Source organism: Lathyrus oleraceus, chromosome 6 (genome assembly GCF_024323335.1).
Source record: "Lathyrus oleraceus cultivar Zhongwan6 chromosome 6, CAAS_Psat_ZW6_1.0, whole genome shotgun sequence".
Taxonomy (NCBI): Eukaryota; Viridiplantae; Streptophyta; class Magnoliopsida; order Fabales; family Fabaceae; genus Lathyrus; species Lathyrus oleraceus.
The window spans coordinates 37,740,701-37,754,957 of record NC_066584.1 but is presented as its reverse complement, the minus strand read 5'-3'; the positions used below and the strand labels follow the sequence as shown (position 1 = coordinate 37,754,957).

The 14,257-nt window shown below is 33.4% G+C and overlaps 1 long non-coding RNA gene across 1 annotated transcript; it reads left to right on the top strand.

Moving 5' to 3' along the window:
- Positions 1 to 5,006: 5,006 nt before the first annotated feature.
- On the top strand, positions 5,007 to 6,265 carry LOC127097340 (uncharacterized). Its single transcript, XR_007793004.1, has 2 exons — positions 5,007 to 5,701; positions 5,769 to 6,265. It is a non-coding gene; the product is annotated as an uncharacterized LOC127097340 (long non-coding RNA).
- Positions 6,266 to 14,257: the final 7,992 nt, after the last annotated feature.

Here is a 14,257-nt window from a genome sequence, read left to right as displayed (position 1 = left end):
CTCCTCTTGTATTCTTCTATTTTTTATGCACTTACAATCAATGTGTGTCACATATTTCTTAACATTTTATATCGATACACCTAATCCAGTTCAAAAGACATCAATTTCATATATTTTTTAAATAATAACAAAAAATATAATAAATAAAAAGATTAAATATAAAATATCTCTCGTACATTTTGATCAAAATTTAAATATTAATTAACCTTTAAATGACATAGTTGTAAATTTGGTAATCCATCGACAAAAATATAACGTGAAATAGAAAATTTTGTGGAACATGAAGATAATATAACTCCAATGAAGAGAATCCATCTTCTAATATTAAATTATATGATTTTAAACATAAATAGATCATTGTCGCTACGCGAAAAATACAGAGTCGCCAACGAACTTTATTTATTTCAAAGGAAATGACAAATATCGATAAAAGCCCAAAAGAGAAGAAAATGGTCATCACAACCTAGAGAGGATTCGAAAGTCGGTTAAGTAAGGAAATGTATTAGCACTCATCACATCCGTTGTACTCAACGGGAACCGTTTTAATTGTTCTTTATGTGGGTGGGTGTTAATATCTAAAGGTTACTTGCGATTGGTTTTAATTAATGGGAAGAAGTTTTTAATTAGTGTGCTCGCCAAAGATTCAAACCCTCGTGCCCATGTATTTTAATAGTGCAATGAGAAAATAATAGCTTTGTAGTTCATGGTAGAAAATAAGTGTTTGTTGATTATTTTTATGTGAGGATGTTAATGTTCGTATTCTAGCAGTTAAATGTTGTTTGTATGCTCGCGCATGAGAGAATTAAGCGTTTGTTTGTTTGTGGTAGAATGGATGCACTTAGATCTTATTCTAACAGTTAAACAAGATTATATGCTCACGCATAACATGTCCTTTTTGAAAATGTTTTTGAATGCCCTAAGGCAAAAAAATGGAATTTGATGGATTGTGATTGATTTTAACTTTGAAAAGATTGTCTTGATTTGAATTGCACTAAAGTCTATCAACAAAGGATAATACTTTGAATAACTGGGGCATACGTCCCGTATTCAAAGATATCAGAACAAGGATAGAAATAATCTCTCTCATTCTTCTCCGTCGCTTAAGGTTCGTGGCACACAATTCTAATAGTATTTTTAAGTGTTTTTGGATTCATTTGTAAAAAGATTTTAGTCTTAAATGAACAAGGAAAAAAATGGATGTGCGAATGGGATGAAGCACCATGTTGTCATGCGTTGGTTCTAAGGTTTTAAAAAGTGAAAGGATGGATGATTGATCTAAAGGATCAAGTATGAAATCAAGTCAAAGATCTAATCCAATTTAAGTGGTCAAGGGACTTATGATCACTCAAATGCATGAAAACCTAAGGGATTATGCAATTGTTTATGTGAAGTTATACGAGTTTAATACCAAAGTAATTAATTGATCAAGATTGAACTTGATCAACTAATCAAGGATATGATCATGCTAAAAGTTATACGTTAAGCACATGGAACCATGAAGAATGATAATTGCATAAAAAAGGAATTAAATCATATTTTAAACCCTAATTTCTAACATATCATCAATTAAAAAAAAAGAGAAATTCTAGCAATTAATCAATCAAGACCAATCCTAATTAAATCCCAATCTAATTACCTTTATCTATTTAAAATGTCTATTTTAATATGTATTTTTAATGTTAGAAAATTATATTAAAAAAAATCCAAGTCAAATGGGTTTTAAAAGTAGTAAAGGGTGTGAATATAAAAGAGGGCACAGGCCTAGACATGAGAAGCCTTAGTGTTTTTTGGGTTATTTGTATTCAGCAATGTGGGGTTCAACCCATTTAATGGGGTGCTAGGAGTAAGAAAGCCCAACTGGATGCCAAAAAAAGGACCCAACAAGGTTCATAAAAAAATGATGTCAATAGCCATGTGGCAAGTCAACACGGTGGTAGGGGATTAATGTTGGCCGTCAGATAACATTACGTCAGATCTGATGGCCAGGAGTATGCTTGTACGCTGCACTGCAGAACATGAAATCCCTTTGTTTAGTCTTATATCTATTTTGTCTTATATGCCTGCGTAGACCCATAATAATGGACCATGTGGCGTTGTTCATAAAAGTGGAAAAAAATATGTCAGAGACATGTGTCAGCATTATGTGGCTTCTGGGTTTAATCAACATTGTTCTTTAATTGTTCATTGCTTCTTGAATTTAATCTACTAAAATTATCAAATCAAATAAACAATATGCAAATTATATATCACCAAACTCGATTTTTCGCAAGAAATCCAAATATGTGATCGAGTTTTACAAATGAGCCGTGGATTTTTAAGAATCAGGCAAAAAGGTGAAGAACAACGTATATAAAGAATCAATTGATTAATATTCGAATATTCGTTATAATGATTCGTGAAAAAAAATAATCACATATTCAAAATCGCGACGAAAAATCGCTTCTAGTGATTATTCTAATAAGCAATTCACAACAATGATTTAAATCAATCAACAAGCAAACATCTAATAATTCATGGCAAGGGTGTGGAAGAGATGAAGGATTACCGATGAAGCGGAGGTTTGCCCCAATTAGTGTTGACAATCGGAGTGCCAAAAAGAAACCAGGAATACTTCAAGAATAGGCCCCTTTAATCCAATTAACTTCCAAGTTTGATGATTATTTTTAACGATGAATGAATATAGAAGATGAATCTGGAATGTAGAATATTGATTAATAAGCTTGGCTTGATGAACTTTGGATAATGATTGCGCTTGAATCTCGATAAACTTTAGATGATGATTGTTGATGATAATGTATGAATTGTTGCTTGATGATTTGTTGAAGTTGGATTGTGGCTAAGTTACACCATTTTAGAACTTCAATGTGAAATTCTAGATGGTGCTGAATATGAACTTTGGTGATGGCGAGTGAGTGAAGAAAAGAGAGAATTAGGAGATAACTTGAGAGAAAAATGGTTAAAGGTTAATCAAGTTATGTTAGTTTTGATGGTTTTTTCTAAGTTAGGTTAGTTAGTTCCAAAATTGTGAAAAAAGACATGTTTATATAGACTTTGCAAATGAACGATCTCTCTTGGATTGTGATCCAAGTAAGAGGTTTATCAATAGTGAGAAGTTAATTTAGACTTTAGTTACGAATCACCAATTTCAACCCTTTGATTAATTGTTAAGAATGGTTAGGATTGAATGGAAACTTATTGAGAAATGGAAGTTGGAATTTCTGTTTGTTTGGAAGTTATTTGTGTTAGTTTGATAGTTATGGTAGTTAAGGGTGTCGCTACGCAAAAAATACAGAGTCATCATCGGTTTTTATTTATTCCAAAGGAAAGGGAAATTATCGAGAAAACCCCAAAAGAATGGTCGTCGCAACCACGAACAGGTTTGGAAGTCGGTTATGCAAGAGGAAAGTATTAACGCCTCTCACATCCATGGTACTCCATGGGAACCATCTAGGATATTTATGCTTGAATGGGTGTCGTTATCAGAATGTTTACTTGCTAAATGTTTGCAGAGTGGAGGTAGATTTTAAATTAGTGTGCTCGCCAAGGATTTGGGTCCTCGTGCCCACGTATGTTGAAGTGAGGAATCAGAGCCCCGTAGTTCGTGGGTATAAAATGTTGTTTGTTTTGTTGATTTTATACCTTGAAAATGGATTTTCGATGCGATGCCCTAAGGCTCAAACAAAAGGTTTGATGAGTTGATGTTGTTTTTAGGCTGTGAAGAAAGGTGTTCTTGATTTCGGATTGCACTAAAGACTATGGATAAAGGCAAACACCTCGAACTACCAAGCCAAACGTATCGAGTTCAAAGCATCCAGAACGAGTGTAGGAAAGCTCCATTCTCATCCCTTCTTTACCATTTAAGGCTCGTGACATACAATCCTAATCTTATCTTATTATGTTTTTTGAGTTTGATTTGAGAAAAGACCACTTGACGTTGGATCAAGGGTTTTCTTATTGATTGTGAAATGGCGAGCATTCCTAATGTCTAAGGGATGGCTATCAAGCAATAAGAAAGAAAACGGGTAAAAGGATACATCCAAAAGGGGAAGGGGGTATATGAAAATTACAAGGGATTGCATGAAATAAAAGATCTCATTGTCAAGTAGCCCAAGAGAAAGCCTTGTGTGTGCATTGTGTCATAAGCTAGAAAGTGCATAAAAAATGTTACATTTCTTCTTGATTCTTGCATGCTCCTTTCGTGTTCGGGTCAAATGCTTGTCCAAGGTCCATTGCAAAGAGTCCTAATAGCAATCTCTAAGTCCATGGTCCATGGTCTATTCCATGCTTATGTTTTATTATCTTTTTATCATTTTTTAGATCTTTTCCATTTTAAGTCCATTTTCAAGATGAGATGAAGAATGATATGAATGTACAATATGTGTAAAGCAAAATAAATGACAAAAATTAAATGTTAGAAGTTAGGTACAAGAAATTAAATGTTAGAGGTTAGAATGCGGAAAAGTAAAGAATTAGATGTTAAGATGTTAGGTGTTAGATGTTAATCGAATCAAAAACAATATAAAAGAATATTCAACATCAATATAAAAAGTTAAATCTAAAAAAATATTTAAAATATTAATCAAAACAAATTCTAAAATATTAATCCAAACAACTTTAAAATATCATCAAAACAAACTCTAAAAGTTAATCAAAGCAATATCTAAAATATTTTTAACAATTCTAAAAGTATTATGTAAACAAATTCTAAAAGTTAATCAAAACAAATTCTAAAATATTATCAAACAATTCTAAAAGTATTATGCCAAACAAATTCTAAAAGTTAATCAAAACAAATTCTAAAATATTATCAAACAATTCTAAAAGTATTATGCTAAACAAATTCTAAAAGTTAATCAAAACAAATTCTAAAATATTATCAAACAATTCTAAAAGTATTATGCTAAACAAATTCTAAAAGTTAATCAAAACAAATTCTAAAATATTATCAAACAATTCTAAAATATTATGCTAAACAAATTCTAAAAGTTAATCAAAACAAATTCTAAAATATTAATGCTAAAATTAACTTAATTATTTAAACTCCACAAAAATAATGAAATAGAACAGCAGGCCAACTTGGGCCTAATTAAGCCCAAACGCATGGGGTGCAAGGCAGTGGAGTGTGTTGCACAGCAATGCTGGCTTGGGCCTCCCAAATAGCCTAAGGCCCAAAGCGGGAGGATGTACATTGGCAAAACGGGGGTATGCAATGAAAGATACTTGGGCCTCACCAAGGCCCAAAGCTCCTTGCACTGGTTCACCAAAAGAAAATCCAAAAGAAGCGTACTCCGTGACACAAGCCAAAAGCACACGCGAGGGAGATAGACTCGCCGCGACCGCGACAGGATCGCTCCGACACTCCGCTTCTTGCTCATCGGAACAAGGCGCAGCACACTCGACACGCTCGTCGGTAAGAAGCAAAATCCTCGATTGAATCACTACTCCGAAGCTCAGTCCAATTCGACTTCGTGTGTCGCCTATAATCAACTACAACGAGGTTGACACTTATCAATTCGATGCTTCAGATGCTTTCACTTCTATTTTCGTTGTTCAATTTGATTTGCACCGTTGACGATGACGATTCGGATTTCGCGGTGTTGTGTTCTGAGATGACGATTTCGATTCGTGCCGGCCTCTGAGCTCCGATTTAATTTTTCGTTGTTCACTTCTATTTTCGTTGTTCACTTCTATATTTGCAAACGTAAGCTTGAATTTAATTTTTCTTTGCGTTTTGGATTCACTTTCAAGTTCTGCGTTTTGATTTGCAGTTGGCTGCGTTTTGTACATCGCGTTTTGGTTGTTGGATTGCTTGCGCGTTGTTTTGCAGCTTGTACGTCATTTTGGTGTAATTTTTCATGTCATTTTTACTGCAATGCTGACTTGCATTCCGTTTGGCACCTGCGTTGCGTTTGGCTCGCCTTGACGCCGTCTTGGATGCCGTTTTGCTGCAATACGTACAGTTGTGTTTTGGTGCAGCTTTTGGCTTGTTATTTCACTGCGTTTTGAATACCACTTCGCTTGTGCTTGGGTTATTCCGCTGTAGCTTTTGGCTTTTGCACTGCGTTTGGTAGCTTTTTTTTCCAATTCCAATTGCTTCTTCTTTCATTTGGCTACTGATTGGTTTTGTAATTTAAAATGGATTATTGGCTTGTATGGATAATGAAAAATTGGATAGTGAAATTGGTTTTGAAAATTGGATATGGACTATGTATGGATAATGAAATTAAATAGAGAATTGGATATAGACTATTGAAAAATTGGGTTATGAATTTTGGTTAATGAATTAGATTGGTTTTGGTTTTAAAAAGAAGGATTTAACAATTGGGTATGGGAATTAGATTTAGAATTTGGATATGGGGTTTGAAATGGTTAATGGGCTTGTAAAGTTGGTTTGTGGACCATAATCTTTGGATAAAAATAAATGGGTTAGAAGGATAACCAAAAATGGATTATGAAAATTGGAGTTGATAAATGGGTAATGGATTTTGGTAATTGAAATTGGATAACAAAATATGGTTTAATAACATTGGATTTTTTTTTTGGAAAATGAAGGTTGGATAATGGATTTGTATATGGATTTTGGTTTATGAATTAAAATTGGAAAATTGAATGCGGAAATGAATTTAAGAATTAATACCAAAAAAGTGAGTGGACTTTAACAAAAATATGAGGAATGACTTTTGTTATAAACCAAGAAAATGGCCCATTGGTGAAAAAAGAAAGAAAAATCCACAAATTAAATTGATATCTAAAATTAATTTGAAATAAAAAAAAGATTAATGATTCCTGAAATTAATCAAAAACTAAAAAAAAATCAATTCTAACCTCAAGAGTCAATTTTGAATTAAAGTCAATTTGGAAAAGGATTACGACACCATGATAAAATGGTGAATGTATATGCAACGGATAGATGAATCCCAATAACATGATCTGTGGGTCAGATCATACCATGGTTAAATGAACTGAATGAATATATGCAATAAGAAACATGTAACCAAGAATTAAATGGCTGTTTTAAAATGGACCCAGATCCAAGAATAAAATTAGGTATACAATCACATGAACACCTGATTAACGAAATATGTGAAAACCTTGATGATTGAGGCATGATCAAGCTTGATCAAATGCCTCAAAATTAAACAATCTGCCAGGCAAGTGAAATTGTTCACCAATGTTATAAACCAATGGATTAGGGTTTAATTTCCTGATCCTCCTCAAATTGTGGGTGAACCATAATATCCACCAAATGCAAGATCAAGCTATGGATTCAAGTCACCTGTCTCCTTGTGTCGAACCATGCTTATGCAGATGAAGTGAATGCCTAATGATATGCAAATGATTAGGGTTAATGACTTATATGATCAATGTGAAAGGTAGGACGAATTTTAGGGTGTGACAAAAGGTTAACTGAGTAATTGGATGATTGTGGATGCATAGGTATTCAGAGAAGGATGTTTGATTTTTGCAAAAGTACCGAGTTGGAATGTAAGGAAAAAGGTCACTAGTAATTAACTTGAATTTAAATGATTTGGCCTTTGATTTTCACCACTTTTGGCTTAAGTTTTTGGTGAATTATCCCATGACTTTAAGTGTTTTTGAGAAGTGATTTTATGTTTAAAATAAGCACTTTTGAAATGTGTAAAATCATGGGTCAAATTCTAAATTTTTGGGCTTGAACCAATGTTGGAATGTTTTGAAAAAACAAGTATTAAATTTTCTACATAGTGCATAATTTTCCTTTTGTTTCTTGAGTTTTTCATGACTTTTTCATGACTTTTTGATGATTTAACTTCATGATATGAATGTCTAACATGGTGTACATTCTTCCTTATAGAAAAGTGAGCATTATGGTGTAAGAGTGCCCTTGAAGCAACATTGGGAAGTGAAGAACATGCCATTGAAGTGAAGCTTGATGGAAGAGAGAATTTGTTGGAAATTAGCACTTAACATAATCATTACACAAGTTATTTGTGATGAATGTTGATGAATCCATTGATCAAATTCTTGTAGAATAGGTGTAGGAAAATTCAGAAGTTAAAATCGAGTCAATGGTCAACCATCGAACAAAAGTCAATAGTTGACCAAAAAGTCAAATGTACCAAAAATGTAATTTTTTACCCTCTTCCCTTGTAATCCATTATTTTACTTTGTATCTTAATCAATATTTATTGAACCATGAATTTTCAATAAATGAATGAAATCTTATTTTTATTCCAACTTTGCCCTTTTCTTTGAATCCAAGCAAACTTCTGAATTAAGTGACAATCATTCCAATCTCCCAACTGACCATGAATCTTAAAGAAAAAGATGATATGCACCACAAGGAATATGAGAAATAAACCCGAATCATTACCAAATAATACCCGTCTTGAAAATCCACTTAAAATAACTAAGTCCATTATTATCGAACTTTTGGCCTAATTTTGTTACAATATGCAAATGTTGATGATTGACTTAAATGCATGATCAAATAGACAAATGTATGCAAATGAACAAAACCATAAGTCAGGCGAATTGAATGGGGAGGTAGATGAATTTTGGGGTATGACCGTTGCCCCTATTTAATCTTCTTAAACCTGAAGGTATGAATAGAAACGACTTTTAGGCATTCGAGATGGAATAGGGTTAAATATAAAGATCCAAAAAATTTCACTCAGAAGTGAAGAGATATGTAGAAGGGTTTAGGATTTTTTTGTTTTACCTCCACTAATGAGCTTTGGCAGGTATTGGTGTTGAGATATTCTCGCAGGGTTCCACAGGTGTAAGATGATTTGTTGTATATTTGCAAAAGGAAAGTAATATAAGGTATATAGGTAATTTTCAAAGTTCGGGGTTTTTCTCGTGCAAAAGACAGAGATGTCTTGCAAAAGGAAAGTGAGACTTCACTAGGGAATGACAGAATTTTCCTCTATAAAAGGTATAGGAGACTTGCAAAAGGCAAGTAAAGGAGTATGACGTTTCCTCATGCAAAAGGCAAATGAGGATTCCTTAGCAAAAGGACTAGAAGATAAATGAAGGTGAATGTGATCTCCCATAAAAAAAGGTAATGAGAACTCCTTAGCAAAAGGCTAAGAAAGAGCACAAAAGTGGATATGATTTCTCAAGAAAAAGGCAATGAGAACTCCTTAGCAAAAGGATAAGAAGAAATATGAAAATGAATATGATTCTCAAGCAAAAGAAATAAGAACCCCTTAGCAAAAGGGTAAGAATAAGGGTGGAAGTAAATATGATTTCTCAAGCAAAAAACAATGAGAACTCCTTAGCAAAAGGCTAAGGAGAAAGATTTTCTCATACAAAAGGTATTGAGGGATCCTTAGCAAAAGGATAAGAAGATTTGCGAACGACAAATGAATAGTAAATACAATCCCTCACAAAAAAGGTAATGGAGAATTTTTATCACGCAAAAGGAGGAGAATACTTACGAAAGGCAAGTATATGATGGAGTAATTTTTCCTTTGCAAAAGGAATAGGAGACTTGCAAAAAAGCAAGCAAAGGAGACATACGTTCTTCTTACGTAAAAGACTGAGAACACTTACAAAAGGTAAGTGAAGGTAGAAGTATATTTTATTATGCAAAAGGCAGAGGATACTTACAGAAGGTAAGAAAGAAGAAGTAAACCAAAGAATATTCCCATGCAAAAGGCAAGTGGGATGGAAATAGAATTCCTCGTGCAAAAGGCCGAGAGGAATTGCAAAAGGCAAGGGGTACTTGAAAAAGGAAAGTAGGTTGGCAATAGAATTCCTCGTGCAAAAGGACGAGGGAACTTGCAAAAGGCAAGAGGTACTTGTAAAAGGCAAGTAGGAAGAGAATAATTCCCATGTAAAAGGAAGAGGGGCCTGCAAAAGGCAGGTGTAAAAGAGATGATGGTCCTCATGCGTAAGGAGGAGGGAACTTACAAAAGGTAAGCAGAAAGAGAAACTTCCAATATAAAAGTCAAGGGGAACTTGCAAAAGACAAGTGTAAGGGAGATTTCACATGCAAAAGGCAAGGAAAACTTGAAAAAGGCAGGTGGAAAGAGAAACTTACCATGCAAAAGGCAAGGAGAACTTGCAAAAGGCAAGCATAACAGAGATGATAATCCTCATGGAAGAGGCAGAAGAAACTTTCAATAGGAAATAGAAAAACATGATACCTTTCTAACACAACGATGGAGATGAAGTTCTCGAAATGTGGCAATCACATGGACTGCCAAACATACGTCAGGTGTCCAAATGATCGGGAAGGGAGTAAGTCATATGTCCAGTCCCTTATTTTGTACATAGGATGCAAAGTTTTAACAAGGATAAACTTCTCGTGCAAAAGGCAATAAGGACTTACAAAAGGTAAGTGAAGAGACATGATTTTATGCAAAAAGACGGTGGAAGACTTACCAAATGTAAGTGAAAACAATATAATTTTTCGGTGCAAAAGGCATGGAAGTCTTGCAAAAGGAAAGGGAACTGATATATCCCTTGTGCAAAAGGCCGAGGGAACTTACAAAAGGTAAGTGCAAAGGGGAGATGATTCTCTCATGAAAAAGGCAGTGAAATCTTGTAAAAGGTAAGTGCTTGGTATAAGAACCTCTTTATAAAGTACTGACAAAAGGCCAATAATATTTACAAAAGGCAAGTAAAAAAGGAAATGCTCTGGGAGAACTTGCTGGAAATTCCAACTAGGACTTTGGTGGGGATAATGCTCTCTTCGGAGAGATACTACTATCTCAATTGAGGATTTGTCTATGCTTTCAAGAAAGCCTTGAATCTTGCTTCTTCTAAGTATGCATGTTTGATTGTGTATGTCTTAATGCTCCATCTCGATGGATATATTTCATACCCTAATTTTTAATCCTAAGATCCCACATATCATTTGCATCCTTGCATATAAACAAGATCACATCTTTGTCATCCCCCTCTCATGTTTGGGTTTGCCTTTTTCATGGATCATCAAGCACCTATTTGTTGGTGTTTTACCTATGTGTTTACATGATCATTTGTTATCTAACCACTAATAAAAATATAAAAAATGTGTTTTGTTTTCCTTAAGTTTATTGTGCAAGGTATGGTTTTTCATCAAAAGCATTAAGCATGATTCCTCGGCTAGGGTTTTTGTTGGTTCCTCAAGTAAAAGTATGTTCAAACATTGATTCCAAAGGGGATATCTATCAAAACATGATCTCCAAGGTCCTAAAGCACCTTTCAATCTCATTTTTATCAAGAGTATCTCAAAGCTTGGTTGCTTATTTCTCAAGAAAAGTCAAAGGTTCATGTGTTTATTTCCATGCCTTCTTCAACAAGTTACCTCAAACTTTGAGCAAATTAATCAAAAGACATTAAAGGAAACCTTATTTTAAGTTCATAAGATCATCCATGAACCTTAAAATTCAAGAAAAGTCCAAGTACACAAGTTTATTCCAAGAGGTTTGACCAAAAAACCAACATTTGAAGTCAAAGTTCAAAGGATTACAACTCCTTCAATTCTCAACATTTTTGAATGATTCTTTTTTAATATTAATTTTCTAAATATCCTCTACAACTTCTCTTTACATGACAAGAGCCAATTATGCTTTAAGGGTCATCAAAATTTTGAATACATTATAGGTCATTTGTGGACTTAGTGAAATTTGACCTATTTTCAAGTGATTTTTTCTCAACTTTCAAGCTTTATAGCTTCTTCAGTTTTCAACATTTGAGGTTGATTCTATTTGTAAAATATCATTTGTGATGCCCATTACATGTCATTTTTAGCCATTTGGGACTTAGAATTTTCTAAGTTACATTACCATACTTTTATGCCAACTTCAATATGCCACAACTTTATGCTCAAGCATCCAAATGCAACCTTTCTTGGCACATTGTGATCTTTGATATGATGTCAACAAATTGCAAGAAAATGGGATCAAAAAGCCTCATGAGCAAGATGCCTCATTGAGTTAAACATGGTGACTTAGAACTGAACAAATCACCATGATCAGAATTTTGAGCTTCACTAATCTCAATTACAAGCCAAATTACCACGTGTTTTGGACCTAAACATGTATGAACAAGTCTATAGAAGTTAATTGACTCATTAAACACATGATTTGGTTGTATTTTGATGGTTTGCAAGTCACACTTTTCTCACATCATGAGCCAAATCGTTTTGCATGAATTGAGCATCATTTAACACATATTTGGATCCCAACACATTCCCTATAAATAGAACAACATATTGCATTCATTTCCAAGCTTTTGAGAGCCAAGAAACCCCTATTTCTCTCTGAATTTTTTCTAGAAAGTTGAGCTATCGTATTTTGAATTTTAGCTTGTTTTAATCCAATTTCTTGATTCCATTAGCACTTTCATTTTTCTTTGAAGCTTTTGCAACAATTCCCAAGCCTGAGACCTTCTGAAGTGCCATGACCAGATCGATCTTCATCAACTTCTGATCATCATTTGGATAAGGTAGTTCTGAGCATCATTTGAACTCAAACAAGTTACCACGATGTAGTCATTCACTCTCTGATGATTTCCCCTAACTTATATGGTGTTGACTGATTGTGTTCATCATTTAACTTTTTTGTGTGGCTTGCTTGTTTCTGAAACTTCTTTGAAATTCTCCATGCTCGAATTAAATAAATGAATTTTGAGCATGAGGTTGAATTCGCGATGAGGAGGCAATAACATTGGTGGTAGTCTCATGTTCTGAATTCGCCAAACAATGAAACTCTAGTGAGAGATCATCTGGGAAGATGACCGAAGTTATTTCAGGTCATCTGAGCTTTGGCCATACACGTTGGCAATTTGAAATGCTCTGATTGGTCCATTTTGAATTATATCCCATGTTTTATTTTGGCTAATTTCCATCGTGCACCCTAACCTGATAGTTGTTGGAATTTCCACGTCAACTAATTAGGCCAGATCCAATGCTCCGTGTTTTTTCTGATTTTATTTCCTTTTATTTTTCTATTTTAAATTTCATTTTATTTTAAAATTCATAGTAAATTCATTTTTCATCCAAAAAATCCCAAAATAATTTATAAAATTCTCTTTTATTTTTCTTCATATAATTTTTATTTTCCCATATTTTAATTTCTTGATTTTCTATTTTTCTTGAATTTTATCTTTTCTTCTTTGTTTTAATTGGTTTAAAAATACCTTTGTGCATTTGAAAATTCTGAAGAAAAAAATTTATTTTATACTTCTTATTTTATTTCCAACCTTCCATAATTTTCTTGCCCATTTATTTGGTGTTTTGAAGGGCTTTATGGATTTTCTCCTTTATTTCCCTTTCAAAATTCATTTTAATTTTTTTGATGCTTTTAATTTTATATTTTTTCAATTTATGCATGTTTCTCCATCATGTATTAACACAAACATTATTATTGACCGACCTCAGATAGTTGTGACTTCTACAAAGTCCAATTACGATTGCTTAACATAACCCTAAATTTGTCCCGAAAGTAAGTCATTTTTATTAGTGAGATTATAAGTCTCTTATTCCTCATTGTATTGTGTGAAAAATATTGTTTCCTTTTCACCTATGAGAGCTAGTGGCATACTTATTGATTTTATCCAAGTTGGAGCCTTTCTCATGGTGATGTAGAGGTCCATATTTTCATACTTGTGGGTGAATAGTTAAGTGTTCTCTCAAAAATGGCAAATTGTCTTTCCATTTTTTATTACTAGCACAACTTACTAACATATTATTATATTAACTTTACTTTAATGTCATTTATCTTATCCTTTTATTTCTTGCTATTTACTTTATACTTTTATTTTAGCATCTCATGTCATATTGTTTGTTCTTATGTTATTTGCTCTTTGTCCATTTGGACTTCTTTTCCTTTTAAAGTCATTAATAAATAAATAAAAACCTAAAAAATTTGGTTTTCTTGATTCATGGACTTAAGGTTACTATCCTTGGCATTGTTATGGAGTTATGGACTTAGAACTAGGATCTTGACCCTTGCTTTGGGAGTTAAACATTTGAGACCTTGGGATTCATCGGGTACCTTTGACTTTGGACTTCTTTTAAAAACATGGCTTGGTTATTTTGGTTTCATATTATACATGGATTATTCTTTGCTTATTGGATTTGCTTGAGGCTTAATCTAAAGGAGGGAATTCTTATTTGACTTATGTCATAAAACTTGTTATCTATTGGTTAGATCTTTTCCCCCTAGATTTTACTTTATGTTTTAGGATAGTCTCTTCATCTCCTCTACTTCTTTAATTTTCAAATTCTTCTCTCTTTTTTCAAAACCTTCTTGTTTTCAAACTTGGACCACTTTCTCAACAA